At 56.6% G+C, this 22,536-nt stretch overlaps 2 long non-coding RNA genes across 2 annotated transcripts; one reads left to right on the forward strand and one right to left on the reverse strand.

Annotated features, from left to right (window-relative positions):
- Positions 1–13,473: 13,473 nt before the first annotated feature.
- Positions 13,474–14,993, reverse strand: LOC130683911 (uncharacterized). Its single transcript, XR_008998031.1, has 2 exons — positions 14,752–14,993; positions 13,474–13,956 (listed from the first exon to the last, which is right to left on the reverse strand). It is a non-coding gene; the product is annotated as an uncharacterized LOC130683911 (long non-coding RNA).
- A 210-nt stretch (positions 14,994–15,203) lies between these two features.
- LOC130683912 (uncharacterized) lies at positions 15,204–17,119 on the forward strand. The gene is made up of 2 exons (XR_008998032.1): positions 15,204–16,029; positions 16,774–17,119. It is a non-coding gene; the product is annotated as an uncharacterized LOC130683912 (long non-coding RNA).
- Positions 17,120–22,536: the final 5,417 nt, after the last annotated feature.

Raw genomic sequence — 22,536 nt, forward strand, 5'->3', positions numbered from 1 at the left:
TTTGTTTGCTTGGTTATTCTTATTTGAACCACCAAGAAGCGAGGTCTCTCTGGTGAAGCACCTTGTGATCAGAATCCCCTCCTAAGAGCATGGGGTGTCAGGACAAACCTTATGGAGAGGGTGAGCTGGGGGTGGGGTGCAGGGAGCAGAAGGAACCAGATGGGAGGTGTGAGCTGAGAGAGTGTCACCGTGGGGTGACATGGGGCCACCCTTTGGGTTTTCTGAATTAATCACTAATGAGTATCTAGAAGCCATTGGTTGTGGCTTAGTAATTCTACAAACCTCTATATGGTGGGCCTTATGTAGCCGGAGTGGGAAAGTTTAAAATGTACTTTTTGATGAAAATTTGGGTCTGGGGACTGGACCTTCCCCAGAATTGTGTGGTGGCCGGTTTCCCAGGGTTTTGTCAACACACTCATGTTTAAGCAACACCTTTCTCAACTGTCATCCCCTGGGGAGTAGAGAGAAAACTGTCTCTCAGAAGAGAGAGTCAGGCTCCAAGCATCAGCGCGTGCCTCCTGTGTGCTGGGCATGGAGCCGATGGTGGGCTCACGGCCGGCTGCCCCGGGAAGGGCAGGTGGTGTGCTTCGGCCTCAAGCCCTCACCTGGTCGCTGTGCTCTCAGCATTTGTTGGGTGTTCTGGAATGATCCAAACTAACCATAAACTTGGTATGGCCTGTGGAGTCTGTAGATGGACGCAATTCCCCCAGGTGCTGTCTCCTCTCAGGGCCCAGTGGCGTGCCCCTCACCAGCCCTCCCCCAGGTTCATCCCCACATCTCCGCTCCCCTCAGTTCTACCATGCACACACTCACTGTCCTCTGAACTCCTCTGCATCTTGCCACGGCTCCGTGTGGGAGGTGAGGCCCAGCCCGGATCCCTCTGTCTTACAGACGAGGAAGCTGAGGCCAGGAGTGCCCGTCACAGCCGGGAATTGAAACCAGTTTTCGTTCCTTCTAAGGAGCAGAGAGCTGACTCGCTCTCCTGACAAGTGTCATGGTCTAATACCCAGACAACTGATGGGGAAAACTACTTAATGGAATTAGATGCTATCTGCTGTGTTAATTTACATCAGTGCCTTTCAAACTTGTTTCCTCTTGTCGCTGCTGAATACTTGTTTGACATGTACTGTAACTCAGAAACCGAAGGTCTACGGGAGACACAGCAGGAGGCTGGCTGCCTGAGGCTGGTGAGAGCCAGGACCAGGCCCCTCCTCCACGCTCTGGTGATTCTGAGGCACATCCCTGGACCCCCGAGAGGGGCTTCCAGGATACAGTTTGGGCGCCATTGTTAAAATGCACGTCCTGTTCTAGGCCCTGGGAGGGCTTCTCCCCTCTGTGGGGAAGCTGACCATGTCAGAATTCCTGGGGCACCACCTGCCCAGCCGTCTCGGCTGCCCCCAGGCCCTGGCCCTGGGAGCCTGGGGCAGCCGAGGATGTGCCTTAAGCAGAATAAGAGTGCTCCTGGGATCAAAAGGACTCAATGGCTGCCCTTGGCCCCTGACTCAGTTTCCCCACACTGTGCCAGCTGAGTTCTCTCTCCACTGCCAAGTCTTGCTTTCTGTGCTGGGACCTTGGGCTTCGGTCATCAGGACACCGCGACCTTGTTTGCCAGCTTCACCTTGTGGCAACTTAGCCCCTTGGAGCAGGACAGAGAAGGCCACGCCGGGCGTGGGTGCTGATCCTGGTGGGCCCTCCTGCTGCCCACGTGAGCTCAAACCAATACCGGGACTGACGCCTGCCGTCGGACTCTGACGCACGAGCTGCCCCCTGGCCTCCAGGGGTTCCCGGAGCCACGCTGGAGTCTGGGTTAAAGACCAGAGCACAGTAGGTACACAGCAAATATTGAACCAGGACAGCAGACCTGCCATTTCGCTTCCTTGAGGTGCCCAGGATCATACGGCGGGTGTGCAGGGCACACGTGGGGTCGGGGGTTTGCAGGCCCTCTCTTCTCATGCTCTCTCCCTGGGTTCACCCGAACCCAGAGACCCCAAGCTGCTCACTTGCCCCCCTGGCTGCCACACGGAGCTCTGAGACCACAGGGCCTGGGCCCTGGAGGCTCCCTTGACCTGCTGCCCTGCCAGAGGGCCCCCTGCCAGGTCGGTGATCTTTGCCATCACTGTCAGCAATTGCAGTAACATTGCACCAATTTGATCATCTATGGGAAAGAGCTGGCTGCCTGCTGCCCCCGCCCGCCCTCCTTCCTTTCCTGGGGGATAGCAAACACTGGTGACCTCAGGCACATTGCAGCTCGGCCCCTAGGTGGACGTGTCACCTGTCGTGGCACTCTTATCAGTGACATGGGGTAGTAATACTCCTGCTGCGGTCTAATGAGAACGAAATTAAATCGTCCTGCCCAGCGTGGACTCTGGGGTCCTGAGGGTCTGGACATGAGTCACCACCCTCTCTCTTCCTAGCCGGATACCCTTAGGGGGTTGCATGAAACGCTGAGACTCAGTTACCTCAACTGTAAAACGGCATTATAACGACACCTCAGGGTATCGTTGAGGTGACGCAAGTCAGGGCAGCTCTTCCCACTGCTATTTCACTCTGGTCTTCAGTGTGGCGGTGTGGGAGCAACACCAGGGACAGGGAGGCCACTGCCCCCATGGCGGCTGGCCCACTGATGGGTGGCCCTCGCTCGGGAGTGGAAGGCTGCCTTGCGCACAGCCTACATCCCAGTCCTCCTCCCACTGCCGATTTCAGGGAAGGGCTGGGGAGTGGAGCCAATCAGGAATGTCAGGGATGCTTGTCCCTTGTGTAGGGAGTCTCCCGCCAACCCCCACCTGGGCCAGTCACCTTCCCTTGTCTAGGACATCTTAGCAAAATTCTTAGCAGAAGACCCAGTGATTAATTCTACCTTTAAGAAATGTGCCCTAAGGGGAAAAATCATGGAAGATTTAGCTGCAAAGATGCTCACTTAGTACAGGGGCATTGTTTATCATGGCTGGAAAATAGGAACCAGCCTAAACGCCGAGTGGGTGCCTCCACTATGGGCAAGAAAAGGGGAAACTGTGGCAAGGAGATAGGAGATGGGTCTCGGAGACCCTGGAATCCAAGTGGTGCTGGAGAGAGTGGGGCGCTCATGCTGTTTCTGGGGGAGGTGCAGAGCAGTGGGGACCGGCGAGCCCGAGTTGACCTCAGCAGAGCTTCCAGGGGAGCAAGGGCACTGCAGGTACCAGGTCAAGGTGAGGCCAGCCTTCTGCTGACATCCAGCGTGGGTGGGCGGGAAGGGGCAGAAATCACACCCCCACCAGCAGGGGAGAGTCACTGCCCCCAGACGGCCCTAATTCATCCGTTCCTGCTCCCCCCGGGGACCTTGCCACATGGCTGAGGGACCCCGAAACCTGGCTCTGAGTGGGCATTGTCCCCATCGGTTGTTAAATGTTTTGAATTTCACTCCTGGCCTCCCTGCCCCTGATGCCTTTCATCCTGTACAAGCAACCCCCACCCCCAGCCCCTACCCAGAACTTTGCTGCAAACCAGGGAGCTTAGCATGGTGAGAGGATACCCTTGAACTGAGAAAACCCTGAGTCAACTGACCTCCCCCCAACGGACTAAGATAAAGTCGTCTCCGTGGGGTGAATTGGGGGCTTGAGATGGAGACAGATGCCAGAGGGAGTAAGATAAAGAACATGATTTTTTTTTGCTTTTCCGAAGTTCTGACTTGAATTCTCCTGCCTGGCTTGCACAGGAAGCTGAACACAGGGGGGCCCTATGGATAGGCTCTTGTTAAGGACCCCTCCGGGGACCGCTGCACAGATGACAGGAAGAGCGGCCGGTGCACCATCAACACAGCTATGATTATTACAGAGCTGCTCCCACGCACGATGTTCTCTCTGCAACCTGGGTGCCCCCAGCTCTGAGACAGAGCCCGGAGGTTTCTTTGATGCCACAGAGCTGGGATTTAGGGCTGCCACAGAGGAACAACGGGCGTCATCGGTCCACAGCAGCACTGTGGTGGGGCCAAGAGCACATTTGCTTTGCTGACACCTGCCACTGTCTTCACGCTGACGCTTGTTCCTGGGGGCTCGCTAGCCTGCCACCTGCTTGGCGCAGTGCGGCCCCCTGGTAATAGGCTATGTAAATGTGTGAGCGTGCTCCAGGCACGTCAGCCCAGACAGCAGAACCTTTCTCCAGGCGAAGCAATTTGCAGCAAAATATGCTGTAAATATTTGTTCAGCTCAGGAAAATGACTTTAATTGCATAATTAAACTTGTTGTAGATGCTGCTTCCGGACAAAATGATGGGGGAAGCTGAGGTCTCTGAATTTGTTAACTAGAGGGACTGTTTGCAAAGATTTCGCTCTGGCCCCTGCCTTTCCTCCACACGATGGGGGATTTGAGGGCAGCCAGAGAGAAAGGAGGAAGGGGTTTGCTGGCTGTTGAAGAGAAGAGGGAGAGGAGAAGCCCCCCCAGATCAGAGAACCAACAGCAGAGAGGCTCCAGGCCCTCGGACGGGACCTGCATGCGCTTTTCAAACATGCCAGGACGCGTTTCACCTTCTGTGAAACTAATAACTTGAGTTAATCAATTCACATAAGTGGAAAATACTTAGTAGATTGAAAGGAATTTGCTTTAGAAGAAAACATTACATCCCGACCAGTAGCTAAAAGCTGGCATTCCTTGCTAAGGTAGCCACAATCAATCCAACACCAAACGGAACAAACTAGCCACAAAAGACACATACATAGTGTGGTTCCATGTACATATGTCCAGAACAGCCAAATCAACAGAGAAAGAGTATAGATTTGTGGGTACCTAGGGTCAGGGGGAGTAGGCTTTGGGGAGTGGCTGCTAATGCGGATGTTTTGGGAAGAGGAAATGTTCTAAAATTAGATTGTGATGAAGGTTGTACAATCCTGTGATTAAAAATCATTGAATTGTACATTTTAAATGGGTGACCTTATGGTGTGTGAGTTATAGCTCCAGAAAGTGTTTTTTTTAAAAGAATAAATACAACGAAAACAAAAGCGTCTCTTAACTTGAGTCAGAACCAGTTGTCAGCCTAAGGTTGTGAGTTGCAAGCCTGTGTTCACATTGTCAAAAAGGATTCAGCAAAGAGGGAGGTGATGGGCCAGATGCAGCCACTGAGATTCTTTCCCAGAGAGAATCAGGAGGATTCAAAGAAAATGGAAAAAGGGTGGACTTTCCCGTTCTGGGATTCAATGCAATTTAACACCAGGGAGCCTCTCCAGATCATTGTAAGCACCATAAAAATCATCAATCATCCCACGAACCTCCAGAGGAGAAACAGGCCGCAGACGACAGATACTGGCACCAGCCAGGAGGCCAGCAGGTGGCAGAGCTGGGAGCGCCAGGAGTCCCAAATCCCAGGCTGACCATATGGGTGCTGAGGCCGTGCCAGGATCCCCGGCTCATCCTCAGCAGAGGGACGAACCCCAGAGTCAAGAGAGAGAGCACCTCATCCCAGCTCTGACAGTGGATGGGGAGCCTCCCACGAGCCGGAAGGGAGGGTTTGGCTCAAGCCACCACGTGGAGCGGGTCTGGACACAGATGCCCCGGACACAGGGGCTCCAGTCATGTAGGAGGGTCCTCTCCCTCCCTGGAGGCAGGAGCCTGTGGAGTGGACCCTGACGCAGGTACCCGCTGCAGCCACCAGGCTCCTGTGTCCTGGCGACAGGCATTCTCTGAGCCTCAGTTTCCCCAGCTGAACAAGAGCGCCCGCCTTGCCCTGGGAAGCCATCCCGCCCCAGACCTGCCTTGATGTTGGAGTCCTTTGGTGGTTCTTTGGTGGGACCGTTAGGATTGGCATTTGGTGAGCCCAGGTCTAGGTATGGGGAGGGTGACACACGGAGCGCTTGGGGTGACTTCAGGAGCCTGCTCTTCACGTTCCACCACAAATAAGTCACCTGTGCTCATCAGCATGCCTGCGACCCACCCCCACCGACACCCCCGCTGCCTGTTTGTCCCACCTGGTGAGCTGCTGCCCTCCACGGACTGCTGAATCCTTCCAATGCCAGGACCCAGAGAAGGGTGGGGGACAGCAGGAGGCTCAAACTTATGGGCACACCCTGGGTCCCCTCGACACTCTGTCCTGGTCCAGAGCCTGGCCCCCCGGCAGGCACAGGGGAGAGAGGGCCACTCGCCTCTGCTGCTGCTTTCGTGTTCAGGGACGTGGGCAAGCTCAGACACCAGGACACGCAGCTGGCGTTGACAGAAAGCCTGCAGCATCTCTGGGGTCACAGAGGGACCCACTTCCCCAGGCTGCTCTGTGGCCGTATCAGCCACAGGGAAGCCAGCAGGAGGCCACAGGAGGTCCAGCGTCAGACCCCGGAGGGTTCAAGGCCACTTTCCTGTCTGGGTGAAGTCAGCTCCCCGCACTCAGGGGGAGCCCTTGGCTAGGGCTAAAATTCTCCCCCAGGGCTGAGTCCCCCGAATCACGTGTCTGGGCTGCCCAAGACAAGCCTGGAACTGGTCTGGCCTAGCTGGAGCCTCATGCGCTGAGCACGGCCCCTGGGGTTGGCATCAACCTTCCACCCCAGGGTCCCTCAGGTTAATAAACACTCTACCCTCAGAGCTGAACTCTGGTCTGGCCTCGGCGGGCACAGAGGCCGTGCGGGGCTCTATCTGAAGCCTCAGCATTGGCTTCATTACCATTAAGAACAGAGACCCGGGAGCCAGAAGCCGGGCTGAGTCAGGCTCCAGCTGCTCCCCTGTTACGTAAAGCAGAGCTCAGAGCCATTAGCGGATGGGAGATGAAATTTACATTTTGAATTAACTCAGATCATCAAAATGCTTCCTCTCGACCCAGGGAAATTAAACATAAAGTCGGAGGGAGCTGTGGGCTGGAGAGACAGGGGCTCAGCCAAGCATACCAGATTGGCTTTTTCTTTTTCTTTTTTTTCAACAGGCTGCAGGCAAAAGGGGACGAGAGGACACTGCCACAAAGCTGGCCTCAGAGAGGGAGGGAGGTGGGGAGTTGAGATACTGTTTCCCTCTTTTTCTTTGGGCAGAAGCACAATAAATCTGCATGGCGGAATTAAATTCTCATCTGTCCGATTTCCTCCATCTCTCCTTCCCCTAATAATGGTTATTTATTGAGCACTTACTATGTGCTGGCACTTAGCTAAAGCACTTTAGAGATAAGGCAGAAGCGAGTTTGTCTTCCCCTGCACCTCTTTCCCTACTCCCCCTTGGGCATGGGAGGGAGTCTGTAGGAAGAGGTAGACGGACAGTTTTATTCACAGCACAAGGCCCTGCAGGTTATGTTAGGAAGTTTCGTTTGTCCTTCAGACACGCCACTCAACAACCAGGGGCCCAGCACCCCCTCCACCATGAATCCCCTGAGACCCACCGCTCTCTCCCAGGGTCTGCATGAAGCGTGCCCCCTGGGGTGGTGCCTCCATGCCTCCCCCCGCTGCCCAGGGACGGTCGGCATGACTGCCCAGGTGAGAAGAGACCTCGTATGCTGGGATGAGACTCAGCAGACAAGCTGAAGGTTTCTGCACCTTCCTGTGGCCTCTGAGTGTGTCTGTGATCAACATCTAGTGAGATCGACCCTTCTGGGAAGGGGACTGTTCCCAAATAACAGAGGAGGCCTGCTGTCACTCAGCCCCCCAACAACCCCATGGGTGGGTCCTTTATCTACAGGGTCTTCCTGGCTTCGTGGACAAACCGTTTCCCAGGGTGGGTTTAGAACTCAAGCAGCCTTGGGCTCACTTGCTCCAGTGTCACATCCCTTCCATCCTGAGGCCAGATGGGTCAGGAGAGGCTCTATCTCCCTGTGCCATGGGTGCTGATTCTAACAGGAAAGCATGTGCCCCGGGGCCCCTCTACCACGTGTGTCATAGTCACTGTACGGTCGTGGTGAGGAAGACTGCAGGTGGCAGCAGGGCCTGCCTTTCCTGCCGCCAAGGATGAGGGGGTGCAGATGCCTGTGCTCTTCCCAGGGGCCCTGCTTCCCTGGAATGGCACAGCTCCAAGATCAATCCATCACTTTCCAATGAATAGTTACTGAATGCCCTCTGACTGCCTGGCACTTAGTCTGCCCAAGTGCTTAGACAAGCTGATCGGGACTGTCCTTTCTAATGAATGGGTCCCTCAGGAGGCCCTGTCCTTTTTTCCAAGGTCAGTGAAAAACGTCAAGCTTCAAGTTCTCAGGAGCAATATTTCCCATGGATAAGAATCCATAGGTTCACCTTCTGCCCTATTCAGAATTTCTGGGTGGTCAGCCATCTGGTCCACCCCGCCAGACTATGAAATTCTGTCCAGGCAGCTGGGTGCCTTTGCATTCTGACTTTTCCTCCCTCCCTTCTTTCTCTCCATTAATGGGTCCAGTCCTGTACTTAATCATCCATTCCTACATTTCCAACCACCTATGCCTCCGCAGGCCCTCTGTCCACCCAGACAGCTGTCCAGTCGACCACCCCACCTCTGCAAAGGCGCTCATCTCGCCTCCTCAAGGCCCATCAGCCGTAAACTTGGCATTGTTCTCAAGCCTCCCTTCCATCTTCTCACCGAGGTCACAGCTACGAAGCTGTGAGAACCACAATTTGAATCAGCTCAGCTTGATTTCTGCACGATCCCGTGCATCTCCATGACAAAATAACTGCTAAGCTGGACAGAGCAGAAAAACGGGGTGCTCCAGAGGTGAAGACAGGTGGCCGCAAAGGTTCAGAGGAACAGGGTGCTCGGGAAGACTTTCTGGAGGGAGAAGCATTTGAGCGGTGGTCATAAAATGATGTCAAACTTGGAAAGCTAAGATCTGAAGGGCAAAGTGGAGGAACTCCAGGTGGGTTCAGGGGTGTGAGGCAGGATCGGAGCAGGTTGAGGGCAGAGTGTGTTTGAAGATGGGTGGAAGGGGCATAGGGTTAGATGCTGTGTAGACAGATGCCGTGTGGAGGCTGAAGGGGCAGGACATGTGGCTTGGTCAGAGGAAGGTGAGGATCATGGGAAGAGGGAGAAGGCTGAATGGGACCCCAGTGCTGGCGCCAATTAGGAAAAGTCAGGCCGTGTGTCGAGCTGGGATTCGTCCTGTTGGTACAGCTTTCGCTTGTGATGGGCAGCACCCAGAGGAGGCCCTGAACTTGCATGCCCTCTGCTTTGGGGGTGCTTGCAGGGAGCTGGGCCCTGAGGTGTCAGGAGCACAGGCCCAGGCTGCCCTAACCCTCAGGCATTTGTGGAGGAGATCAACCAGCACCGACCTTGAACTGCCGGAGTCCAGGAAACAGGCCGGTGCCGGAGCCTGCCAGGCGCTCAGACAGCCTCACCCTGGGGGTCATCCCATGACGGCCACTGCGGTCCTGCTTGTCCACCAAGAACAGACTGGCAGAGGAAACTGAACAGCTTCCCAGGGTCCTGCCTCTAGCAGGGGAGACATCTAGGTTTTCCATGGTATCAGACACTACATGCTAGCCCACTGTTCACTAAAAATTTCAGCATCTGAAAAGTTCCAACCTAATTTGCAGGGGGAAATTAGACAAGAAGTGGCTTTTAAAACCCATAGAATTTTGTGTTTAAAAACTTGGTTGCCAGGGAAACTCTTTCTACAAACCTTCTTTGCCACCACATTATAAATTAAATCCCCTGACTGAAGGGGAATTAAGGTAATTGGTGGCACTGCTGCAGAAAGAAAATGTGGCAGGCAGCTTGGGGCAAAGGACGCCCAACATTTTAAGGCACACACCCCCAGTCCTAGGGAAGCGGGGCCCATTACTGTACGTGGGGAGCTTGAAGGTACATTTGGAAGAGGAAGCAAGCCAGCAAATGGCCGCATGCCATGTTCTGAGAAAGGCCATGGAAGTGACTGTTGAAAGAACTCTTAAATGTCACACTGCTACCCCCACTGGTGTCAGATAGGAGAAAAGCTCCGTGAGTCAGTCAATGAGCAGACTGTGAAGGCTGTGGTGTTCGGGTCTCTGCAGCCGTGTTAATATATGTGGTACCAGGCAGGAGTTGAAGCAACTGTTATCTGCCACCTTCCAGAGGGAGGCAATTTAGCATTTAGTTTGTGGTCCCAGCCCTCCAGCAATGTATCTGTCCATTCATCTCATTGTTCATTAGAATATCCATCCACCTATCATCTCTCCACCCAGTAGGCCAGACGTCCACCCATTTATCTATTCATCTACTTATACATCTACGTGTCTGTGCTCGTGTCCATCCCATTCTCCATCCACCTAGCCATGCACACGTGCATGCACACACACACAGAGAAGGAAGGTTGGCTGCATAGACGGATAGATAGTAGGATGGATATTAGGAAGGAAGGATGGATGGATGGATGGATGGATGGATGGATGGTTGGATGAATGGATGGATGCATGCATGGATGGATGGATGGTTGGATGGTTGGATGGCTGGATGGATGGACAGTGGATAGATAGTAGGATGGAAGGATGGATGGATGAATAGATGGATGGATGGATAGAAAACAGGACAGATAGTGGATGGATAGTGGATGACTATCCATCCCTCTTCATTTACCTATCTCGGTATTCATTTATACAGTCATCCATTCATCCACCAGTCCACTCACTCTTCCTCTCATTCATCCATCCATCTAGTTAGTAGATGCTTACTGAGTGTAACAGGATCTTCTACTTACTCAGTGCTTATGTGCCATGAACTTTCCATGCAGTTTCTTTAGTTCCTTCTCTCAATGCTGAGATTTGGGAGTTACTTTTACTCCCATTCTACAGGTGAGGCAAAAGAGGATGAGGCAAGGGTCGGGGCTTGGATTTTAACCCTTGTCTTCACCCTGGGTGCAAATCCCTAGAGAGGGGGCCCGTGGGTTTGCCATCATCCATCCACCAGCGTTCTAGCCCTAAGAGCAAGAGTTGAAGGAAGATGGTGATAAGAGAATATAGTACTGGGGGGAGCCCTGCATCTGAGGCTCCAGGGGCCAGGGGCTCCCAGGGGCCTGGGGCCAGATGTCCGGGCTCTGACTTCCTGACCCAGTGTGCATTAACACACATACACACACAACTGATTTGGCTCCTTCCCCTTCCCACAGGGTAAATACTGCCAGCGTGGTCAGGCAGCTGGCGCCAAGGTGGAAAGTCCATGGATCAGAAGCCTTAGCAGTGGAGGCCGAGGCCCTGGAAAGTGCTGTTTCTAGAAACTGAGACCTTTCCCCCAGTGAGCTTTGGCCTACTTCCTCCGCCCCTTTTCAGGGAATGCCCAGTAGGCAAACCAGTGTCCCCGCCTTGGCCCAAGCTCCTGCCTCACCTACTAGCAAGGTTCCCCCGCCTCCAGAGCTGGGCTGGTGGCAAGTGGCTGCCAGCTCCTAACATGCAGGGGGCCTGGGTCAGTACCAGATTAGGGGGAAGGCAGGGTGCCTCTTGAGTCCCCTTCATGGCCCAGCACTGTGCTGGGGCTCAAGGAGCCTCTTTACAGTCAATCCAGCCAACATCTGACTGGAGGTGGGCTCACCCTTCCCATTTTGCAGAAGAGGAGACTGAGGTTCAGAGTGGGGAGGTGACTTGCCAGGTCATACAGTGTGCTTCCAAGGAGGAGGGTCTCATCTTGAACCTTAGCACCATCATACACACTATATGGGGCAAGAAGCAGCCGGAGCTGGGCCGCAGTGGGCATGGGGAGTGAAAGGATGGGCTCTGGTGTCAGACAGCCACGCCTGAGCTGTGTGACCTTGAGTGCGTTACTTCACCTCTCTGCCTCAGCTCTCTGTACAAGGGGATGATAACGGAAACTGCCTCTTACTGAGGGTCCGATGAAAGGGTGCCTGTCAGGTGTTCTGAATGCAATTGGCACCCACTAAATGTCAGCTCTTTGTGATAATTGCCTCCTCTGAGTCCTGGAGCTCTGCAGGGAAGATCGTGTCAGACAAAGGAGCCCTGCTGTGGAAGGCTTGGCTGGATGGCTGCAGTGTACTGTGCAGGAAAGGCCAGGACCGGTCTGCTGTCTCCCAGGTCAGGGAAGGACACCCTGCAGGCTGGCAGCTCCTTGGCCAGCAAATCACAGTCCCAGGAGAGGTGGCCACATTGAAGAGACCACGGGATCCCCGCCCTCAGTGTGTCCTTGAGGACAGGTATTATGCATCTTTTGTGATCCAAAGGCATTGATGAACACTTGTGGAGGGGATTGCTGAGGAGCGGGGCTCACCCCAGCTAACTGCCCTCACCCCATTTTCCAGCATGGTGCCCACTGTCAGGAGGACATTCAGTGACACCCATTGGAGCTGATACTCCTGAGGGCCCCTGTGTACTAAGGTGGCACTTAAGACAGGTTGCCTTTCTGAGCCCGCAGTCTATCTTCTGAGGCAACCATGACCCCAATGTCCAGCTTATGGGGTTCAGGGGATGAGTGACTTACCAAGGTCACCTGAAGCTAAGGGGAAGAACAGGATTCAAATCTCAGTGTGCTGAGCCCAGAGGGGCTGCACGCCCCACCCTCTGCCTCCCAGCCATCTGCTGACCCGGATGGAGCTGGGTGTTGGTTTCTCCCAACTTTTACAGGTTTTACCGAAGTCTTACTGGTTGGGTGAAGATCTGATCAACACCAGGACCATTTGCTGGGTGTTACCCCATGGCAGGCTCTGGGGAGCTTGTGGGCAAACCAGTGTGGCCCCAGGCTTTGGGCAGTTTCTCATCCAGGGCTTCCTGCCCAGGGGTGGGCTCTGCAAACACTTTGGAACTGCTTTCTGAGCCCCGAGCTAAGCTTGTGACATTTTTTCCTTCCTGGATACACATCGTAACATCTGCTCCCTGTCAAGCGCTGGCCAGGTGCCGGGCACTGTGCGGATCCCCTTTTCACATGACTCCTGAGTCCCCCCGAAGTTCTCAAGGGAAATGCTGCCTTCAACCAGGCAGAGTTTGCCGTGAGCACCACCATCTTTCTCATGCCTTGCAAGCATCTCCAAGTCTAATAGCAGCAAGTGCCCTTCATCGCATGGGTTCACAAGTCCGCCCTTGCTCAGGCACCCCCCGCTTTCTCTCCGCCCTCCAAAAGCAGGCAGAGGTGGCGCTGTAACATCGACTCTACAGATGGGGAAACTGAGGCTCAGGGCTGGGAGGAGGCAGGTCCAAGGACTGCTGAGTTTCTCCCCTCGCTGCAGACTGTCTGAGAGTCACCCAAGGTCACCCGAGCCTCTGCTGTGTGTTTCGACTTCTGCTCAGGTCCTTCCATCACGCTGCGCCGCGTGGGGAGGGCAGGCGTGGGGGCCGCCAGGGGCCTCTTTAATTCATGAGTTCCTGGCAGGAGCACAATCTCGGGAGAAGATTGATGACCGGCTGCAGGTATTGGTGGGTGGATTCATAAAGCTGTCGGCAGCGAGCCGTAAATCAGATGAATATTCAAGATTCCGCCTCGGGAGCAATTCTCCAGCTCTGGCAATAACAAGATGGATGCGCAGCAGGAAGTCAGGCGCGGTGGCCTCAGGAGCCCTCTGGCCCCTGGAATCAGGCACTTCCTACTTGCACAGAACGTCTGCTTCCGCCTGAACCTGGGAGGCTAAAGAGATAGTGGAGAGAAGGTGGTGGACCCCAAACCCAAATTGCACACCCCGTCTTAAAGATATCTTTTATTGAGGTATAATTAATATGCATTAAAATATACAGGTCTTAAGTGGGAAGTAGAGTGGGTTTAGACGCCTGTGTATAACCATCACCCAGATCAAGTTCAAGAACATTCCATCACTACCCCAGAAAGTTCCCTTGTGCCTTCCCCATTGATCCCCACCTCCTCGAGCCCCAGGCGACCGCTGATCTATCACTGGAGACAGGTGTTGCCTTATCCATGACAATTCTGTCACCCTCTGTGTGCAGTTCTGTGCTTTGCCTGATCCACTCAAGGGCTGCTCTCCCAGTCGGTCGCGCTCCGCACAGCCGTGCGGCCCCACTGGGAATGTCTGCCGCTGTTGGCTAAGCCGTTTCCCCACTTGAGGCCACCTGGCCTGCTCCCGGTTCTGCCTGCTTGGGACGAGGCTGCTGTGAATGCTGGCGCAGGTCATCCTGGGCGCTTTCTCTTGGGCAAACACCTGTGTGCGAACGGCTGGGTCACAGGGCCGATGTACGTTTGACTTCATAAGGTTGGCAAGTGCCTGTCCCGCACCGCCTAGTATGGATCAGAGCCCCAGCCGCCCCCTCTGCGGCCTCCCCATCACTTGGTGGTCTGCCATTTCATCTCATCCTTTCTGGTGGGTGGGCAGGGGCACCTCGGCAAGGGACCCCCTTCATTTAATTCACAGCGTCTCCTGGTCCTGCAGGACGGCAGCCTTGTTCCTGCCCTCCCGAGCTGAGGGGAGGCAGCCTATCTCTTGGAATTTACCTTCCAAACAAGGCTGAAGCTTGTTTCTGGGGCTGCTGAGGACCAGACTCACATGTGCCCTTTAAAAAACCCTCCCATGGCTGCCCACAGCATCGATACAATCCAAATTCCTCCTGCGCATGGCCTCGCCCTGAGCCACCAGACCCTCTGCCTCCCTGCCCTCATCTGAGACTGCCACGGGCCTGCGCCCCAGGCTCTGGCCTCCTGGCGGGGCTCAAGCGGCTCCCTCTGCCGGGGGGCTGGTAAGAGGAGGGGCCTGTGTCTCCTCCTCCCTCACCCCTGCGTCCTCTGTGGCTGCCCATTCTGGGGTCCCACAGGCCCCTGGGGGGAGACCCTGAGGGTGCAAAGCCTGCAGGCAGAGAGGTCCCCCTGCCCTCCCCGCCAGCCTCGTCCAGCAGTAGACGTGGGTCCTGGAGGGGTCACCACCGCCCTCCACCGTGCGAGCTTGCTAGTGGTGGGCTGGGGGCTGGACACAGCCATCACCAATGCTGGTCCCGTCACCAACCTTGCACAGACTCGGAAAACGGAGGTCACCTTCCTGCCCAGGCTGCCTCAGTCTCTAGCCTGCGGGAGCAGCCATTCTGCAGGGAAACGCTCAGCAGTCTGGCATCACGACTGGTAAGGAAGCACCAGGCGGGCTTCAGGCAGAGGCTGGACTCCATGAAATGCCTCCCTCTTGGGATTCCCACTCTGCCAGTGGGCGAAAGGACAGCTCTTGCCTTTCCTCTGCTGGAGAACATTTCCCCAGACCTGACTCACAGCATCAGCTTATTTCCTAATTCTGGGCTCTCTTGCTTCACTGGCATCAGCCCGCGCCACGGACGAATGTTCCAGGGCACGGGAATCCTCCCAGAGTTAACGCGTCTCCCGCATGTGGGACCCCCTCCATCCCAGAAGTCAGAGTCCCCAGGGAGGTGAAACCCAGATCACACTGTGCCCGGGAATTGTACCCCTCGTACAGCGTCCCGCCCTTGGGAGGGCAGGTAGACCGAGGGCACCTCCCAGCCCGCCCGGAGTCAGGTAGCCCTGCTTCCTCTGCTGAGCCCGGGGCAGGGACATTCCTGTCCTTGAAGGAGGCAGTCGTCCCAGGCTCTCTCTCAGCAGGTCCTGCCAGCACCCCGATTTTTATTTGCAAATATTGGCGCCTCAAATCAACTGCTTAAACAACTCCCCAAAAGACAGTCCCCCATGTTCCTCGTTTGAGGGAAAAGTTTCTTGTCCTAGACTCTCAAAGTCTGGGAAAGAAGCTCAGCAGCACAGGCACGTCTGCTGGCAGACTCGTGCGTCATGGAAACCTTGGAGGCTGGTGCCTGAGCCGCCTTTGCTGCAGAGTCAAGTCCCCGAACGCCTGAAAAACAACATAATGTATTCCTGTCTGCAGCTCTGAGCAAAAGCTCATTTCGTGTCTTGTGTTTCCATTTCCTGAGGATTAATAAGTGTGGAGGGGGGACTCAGGCTTCGTGCCGAATATTTATTTAGTCAGTATACACATCAATTTAGCAAATTAGAGATTGCAAGCCATTTCTAAGCAATGCTGTAAAAACAATAGCTGTACTTTAAACTTGTAATGGATTTTGGTGTGTGTGGGGTGGGGGGTGGGTGGCAGTTAACGTGCCTGGCACTTTGTAAGCACATAGTTTAGTTCTTAAACTTCAGTGAATGTCTGAGTCATTGTGGGCATTTGTTAAGGAAGCAGACATTGAAACCCCATCATCAGGGCACACAGAAGGGGTTGGGGTGGGGATACTGAAATGCATTTGGAGAAGACAAAGATGGGCTTTGGGTAACTGACCCCACCTTTAGACCCAGATGCTGCTCCTTGCAGCTGGGGGACTGTGGAGGGCAGGCTTTCTCAGCCTCAGCACTGCTGACATTTGGGGCCGGAGGACTCTCTGTTGTGGGGAGCTGTTCTGGGTGCTGTCGGATGTTCCAGCAGCATCCCTGACCTCTGCCACTGGATGCCATTAGCAGCAGCCCCCTCCTCACAGTTGTGACAACCAGAAGTGTCTCCAGAAATAGACACATGTCTCCTGGGGGGCAAAATCTCCTTGGCTGAGAACTAGGGGTGCGGAGCAGGTTTTCAGTCTTCCCGAGCCTCAGTTTCACAGTGGAGATCCCTGTTCTGGGAGCAAGACTTCCACCTCCCGACCCAGTTCAAGGGTGGCTGCTGCCCACATTACTGTTCTCCTCACCGGGCGTCACCCAGTAGGCGCTCTGCTTGCGTGTGTCGCCCTGTCCCTGTCTGTCTCCTGGCTGGGAGGCGGGCCCTGTCACTCACCACTCGGGGCTTTCTCCATCCTGTTCCCTGCTGTCCACCAACGCCTGGCACAGAGTAGATGAGTCGAAGACTAACAGAACGACTCGTCTGAAAGGGGACCAAGGCAGAACTGCCGGCTGCCGCACCCCATCCATTCTCCCCTTAGTCTTTAGTAATGAGGTCCCCAGTTTTTAGCTGCTGGGCACACGGATATGCAACCAAGTGCAGGCCAGTGAGGTGGAAGTGAAGGTCTTGTGTGTTGCTTTCCAGGAAGAATTCTTACAGAGAAAGCGTGAGCTCATCCGCAGCCCTTTCTCCTTCCTGATGGCTGGAAATGGGGGACATGATGCCCGGAGCACCAGCAGCCACCTTGGACTGCGACGTAAGAGCTCTGTACTGAAGATGGAGAGGAAACAAAGTAGCAGGGACCTGGGCTCTGCTGATGCTGGTTTTCCCCTGCTGTCTCTGTTCCATGCACCACACTGAATCCTGACCAGCGGTCTAGGTTCTGGGGAGTGCCCAGGACAGAAGAGGGGGCAGATGTTCATTCTGTCTAACCTATTCCCAGACCAATGGGTTTCATGGGGTCCTTATGTGACATTGCTGTTTCTCTTTCGCTCAAGTACCTCTGGTTGCTCATCCCTTCATTCATTCCATGAATGCCACCCTATGCCACCCTATGCTTGCCAAGGCTGAAGTCTGCATGACAAACACTACAGCTCCTGGAATCCTGGGGCAAAACAGACCGACTAGGGGAGACAGAGCCGAACCGTAAATAGAGAAACAGATGTGGGGATTATAGGGTGGACGACCTCCCTGGGAGGGGATGGGGAGACGAGCGAGGGGCGACTTTAGGAGGGAGAGACAGGAGACAGGAGAGCGCCCTCTGCGTGCGGAGATGGGGGGAAGTGGGGCATGAGGCCTGTGGAGAGCTGGAAACAGCCCTGGGGTAGAGGGCAGAGGGCGCAGCCAGTGCGAAAGGCAGGCCAGGGGAGCAGGAAGACGGCTGGGGCTGGAACAGAGGGCCACCTTGGAGGCAAGTGGGTCAGAGGCTCCGTCACGGGGGCCCAAGTCGGGGAATTTAAGGGGAGGGGGACCTACATCCGCTCTTACCCAGAGCGTTGCACCCTGTGACTGATATCTGGCCACTTCCCAGTGGCTACAGGGTGGATGGTAAACAGCAAACACCCAGGACCCCGTGGGCTGGAAAGCTTTCTCAGACCACCTGAGCTGCTTTTCCTGCACATGGGGCAGGCTGTTCATGTCCCCAGCCAAGGGCTGCCCTCAACTTGTGACTGTCGAGGCTCGTGGCTGAAATCCCTCACCGCCCTCACCTCCTGGCTGGAGGCAACTCCATCTCAAGGTTATCGATGGTGTGTGCTGTCCTGGCTCCCAGAGCTCCCTGCTGCCCACGGAGGAAACCTGCCCTGTTGGGGGGCTGAACTCACAGACCTGGAGATGGATAGGATGCTGGTGGTCAGGCAAAGAAAAACCAAAGACAACCCCTAGATTTTGGACTTCAGCCAGCAAGTGGGTATAGGTGCCTGAGCAGAGAACAATGGGGGTAAAGCCTGGGGTGGGGGTGGCTATCCACGTTAAGACGAGAGGCTGGGGCACATCTGAGGGAGGCTGCCACCTCGCAACTCCCTGTTGTACCCACCTCCCAGCCTTGCATCTTCCAGAAGCAAGGCTCTCTGGGGCCTGGCTACCGCGAAGGACAAAGCTGGCCTGAGTGACTTTGGGAGGGAGGCAAAGAGAGGCCAGGAGCCCGAGGCTGTGCCGATGTGGCAGGTGGGTGGATGGTGCTCACGCTCCAAAGTCCAGCCCTATGGCCTGTGACGGGAGCAGAGATCAGCATGCCGGCAGCTCTGCCCAGAGAGGCCTGCCTCCCAGCACGCTGGGGCACGGTCCAGGAGGAAGGGCCCGGTGGGGGTGTGAGCCCCGCCTTGGAGGGAGTGGCCGAGCTGCCTGTGCAGCGCACGGCCCGTGAGCGCCTGGCCCCTGGAAGGACTAGCCCTCGGCTCTTCCAGTAGCCCAGGGACGTGTGGGCCAGCCTCCCACATCTGCCCTGGCTCACAGGCTGTGGTGGGAGTGAAGTGAGAGAGAACATGTGAAGGGCTTGAATGGGGCCTGGTGCCTTATAAGCAGGTGAGAAGTGCAGACTGTTAACAGATGGTGAAACTGAGGCCAGAGAGGATAAGTGATCAGTCTGGGGTCTCTGATCGGTCCTCCTGCGCCCAGCCCCGAGCCTGGGTACTAACCCCCAGCTACTGTCATTGTTCTCATTACAGGCGGAGACACTCTGACCAGACCCCGCCTGAGGCCACGTAGAGAGGCAGGATTTGAACTCAGGTCTCTCAAACAGCAGCATGTGCGTGCTTAAAAACCACACAGTGCAATCCTTACTGCTTCCTCCTCATGGGCAGAAAAGACAGGCCTCACCCTAAGGCAGTACCCTTTGCATGATGCCCCATGGCACGCCTGGACGTGGCTGTAGCCTGGGCAGTATCAGCAGAGGGGTAGGGCCAGGCTTGGTGTCCCGAGGGAGTCACAGGGAAGCTTGAGGACTCAAATCCTGCACGTTGCTCTACAGCTGTGTGACCTGTGGCCAGTCACCTACCTAGTCTGAGCTCGGCACCCCATCCCAACCCTGCATGGCCTGCACTCTCGGAGGGGCTGTGTTCTGGCTGGGGCCTGGCCTCCAGGCGAGACCCTTAGCTCCGAGGAGGTCTGTCCAGGGCTGAGCTCTGAGCTGGAGGAGCTGCCCTGCCTGGGTCCCGGCCCCTGGGGCTCCCAGCCTGTGAGCAAGCAGCCCCCTCCCCAGGAATGCCTCCGGACTCAGAACCAGCCAAGACGCAAAGCCAGGACAGAGATGGATCTGGCACCTGCGGGGGTGCCATCCAGCCTTGGGGAGTTTTGCTTCCCTGGCAGGTGGGGGACGGTCCACCGAGCGTCCCTTCACTGTCCCCTTCCCTGTTCAGACAGGGTTTTACAGGACCTTGGTTTCATTTGCCAAAACCCTGAGCTGTGGAGGCAGAGCTCAGATGGGGTGGAGCTGCCCCAGCTAAGCCAAAGCCAGGGTCTCTGCAGGCTTGGAAGTTTCCAGCAAGAGATCCAGCCTGAACCAGCTCCATTAACCATTCCCTGCCCACTGGAGACTCTGCTGGGGTGACTTCTCCAGGCCACAGAAGGCCCAGGCCCCAGCATAACACCCAGCCATGGGCATTCCGGTGGGTGTCCTGGAGGCCTGCCCGGAGTGCGGGCGGAGGGGGCTCCCGGGTCGCGCCACCTTCCTCACGCTCCTTCCGGACCCAAGCGGGGTGGGATGGAGTTGGACAGGAGATGGGGGCTGGTGCCTGGAAGCTGGGCCGTCCCAGAGACACCCAGCTGACCGTGAAGAGGGCCGGGTCCCTCGGAGCCCTGGTCCCTCTGCTTATTCACTAAACACCTACTGAGTCCCTGGTGGTGTGGGGTGTGCTGGACTCAGACATGCAGGGGAGTGAGGTGACGGGGGTCAGGTGGGAAGGGAGACGCTCCTGGCTGCTGAGCACTGGCCGCACACCAGCACCGTCCCAGGCACTCAACACCTGCTCGTCTGACGCTCTCCCTGCTTGCGGGGTTAAAAACTACCATTATCTCTGCTTCGGGGTGGGGGCACTGAGGTGAGCTAGGTCCGCTCCTTGCCCAGGGTTCTGCCTGGTGGACAGCAGAGCAGGGGTGAGCCGTGCATCTGGCTCCAGGGCCTGAGCTCGAGCCCAGCCATGGGGTAGAGACGGAGGTGGACACGCCCCCCTCAGGGACCTCAGTTCAATGGCCTGTTTGCCCCAACATGGGACTGTTGGGGACGCCTGGGGATGTTCAGGTCCCGGGGGCCACCTGGGACCAGGACCCGGACCCGACAAAAGAACTGGAGGGAGGGAGGGACTTCCCTGGGAGGGGCCCTGATGGCAGGTGGAGAACCTTGCCATGAGGGCCCGTTGGTGAGCCGAAGCCGCCCATGCCCACGGCCTCCATGGCCCCAGGCCCCAGCACAGCCAGCTGCCTCCAGTGGAGACCGACCGGCAGCTGAGTGCCAGCGCCGAGGTCCCACGTGGCCTCTGTGGGGGCTGGGGCAACCCTCAGGGGGGAGAGAGGCGAGCTCCCCACCTGCAAGAGGGACACCTGAGCTGAGGCCGGCAGCCACGTGAAGAGGCAGGAAGGGCATCCCATGAGAGGGAACAGCATTAGCAGCAACTCAGACACAAAGGCGAGGCTGAGGTGCTCCCGGAACTGGAGAGGGCCTGAGAGTCCCCAACCCTTGTTCCCGAAAGTCCCCAACTGTCCCACATCCCACACTGGAGGGACAGACAATTGGACAGGTTCCTGAGGGATGTGTCCACCTCCATCTCCCTCCCAGCGGTGTGTCTGGTGGCAGAGCTGGGGCAGGTGGGCAGCAGGGAGATGAGGTGGTGCAGCTGCAGGGCCCAGGGCACTGTGCCTGGGGCTCTGGGAGGGACCCAAGACCGGGGGGCCCTGGCGCTCCCTTCCAAGGTTATGTCCTCACACCCAGGAGGAGTGGGAGCACCTCAGAGCAGCAGGACTGGCAGCCCCTGCCCTTGCCCACCCTTCCCCACGGGAGAGCAGGCTGGAGGGGAACCAGGTAGGCAGAGGCTGGAGCCGGGCTCGGGTGTGCAGGCGGCGGGACTGGGACTGAGGTTCAGGGCCAGGGCAGAGAGGAGGCTTGGTCTGGACCTTGAACATCAGCAAAGGAGAGAGCGGGTCAGGAGGGGAGTGGCAGCCCCCACTCAGGCAGAAAATCTCTGGACCATCTATGCCACGTCCAACCCCTGGCAGTTCCCTGAGGTGTCCCGTCTGAAGCCAGAATCAGCCAGAAAAATCAATGCTTAACCCGGTAACTTCAACAGGGACATGGGCCACCACGTCGGCACTTGGAGTGGGGCCTGGGTTTTTGTAAATACCCCAGCCCGGAGAGAAGCCCCTGCCAAAGCCCCCCACTGCCCATGTGCAAGGCACTCTCTCGACTCCACGTGGGGGTGCTTGGCAGCTGGGGCCAGAGGAAAGTAGTGGGTCCCCCCTCCCAGGGGACCCACATTGCAGCAGGGCTGCAATGGCCTCACCGGCAAGATCGCAACCCCCTCAGGGGTGAGGGGACAGGAGCATCTGGGATTGGCACAGGGACTGGGGATGGGGAGGGACGGTGTCCTGGGACCCCTGGATGAGGGCACCGTCTTTAGGAGCTCACAGTTTAGGGGGAGAAACAGGCCATGAGCTAAGGCCCTTACTGTCCCCCAGGTGTGAGGACCCAGGATGAGGGTCCCTGTCCCAGCACGGGCAACAGGCTCAGAGGGCCGCCTGCACACCACTTCCTCTGCCTTGTATGGTCCGAGTGGACATGGGCCTCACGCGGCAGCTCACTCTGGCCCCCAGGCTTTCTTCTCCGACAAACAAACCTCCCTCCGCTGTCAGGCCTGCCCAAGAATGTGACTTGCAAATCGGGCATGGAGAAGGCATGTACTTGCCAATAGCCACACAGCCTGCGGGGAGTTTGAATCCAGGCGGTTCTGGGCTGAAGACCCTGCCCCTGCCTGACATGGTGGATGAGGAAGACTCGATTTACCCTGCGGCCCTGGGTCCTGCGGCGGGCCACGGTCAGGAGCTGCTCCTTCTCGGTCCTGAGCCACTGGTCCCAGGCCTAATGGGATGTGAGTCGCCAACCGGTCCAGCACTGCCCACAGCAGCGCCTGGGGAGGGGCTGTGAATGCTGACCCTGGGCCACCCCCACCCTACCACAGTGGCACCTCTGTGCCAGGGGCCCTGGAACCAGCCTCACTGTGGAGTCCACACTAGGGTCTGAGGATGGTCAGTATAGGCTGCTCCCAGGTACATGTCCCTTGGGAAGACCTCCAATGCCTTGGCCTGAACCCCAAGGGACCCATAAAGTATGGGGTGGAGTTTATAGGACAGAGAGATAAATAACTCAGGGAAGGGCCCAGGAAGGCTTCATGGTGGAGTTGGAGGTTGGATGGGGCCTGC

This window comes from Manis pentadactyla, chromosome 5, assembly GCF_030020395.1.
Source record: "Manis pentadactyla isolate mManPen7 chromosome 5, mManPen7.hap1, whole genome shotgun sequence".
Lineage (NCBI taxonomy): Eukaryota > Metazoa > Chordata > Mammalia > Pholidota > Manidae > Manis > Manis pentadactyla.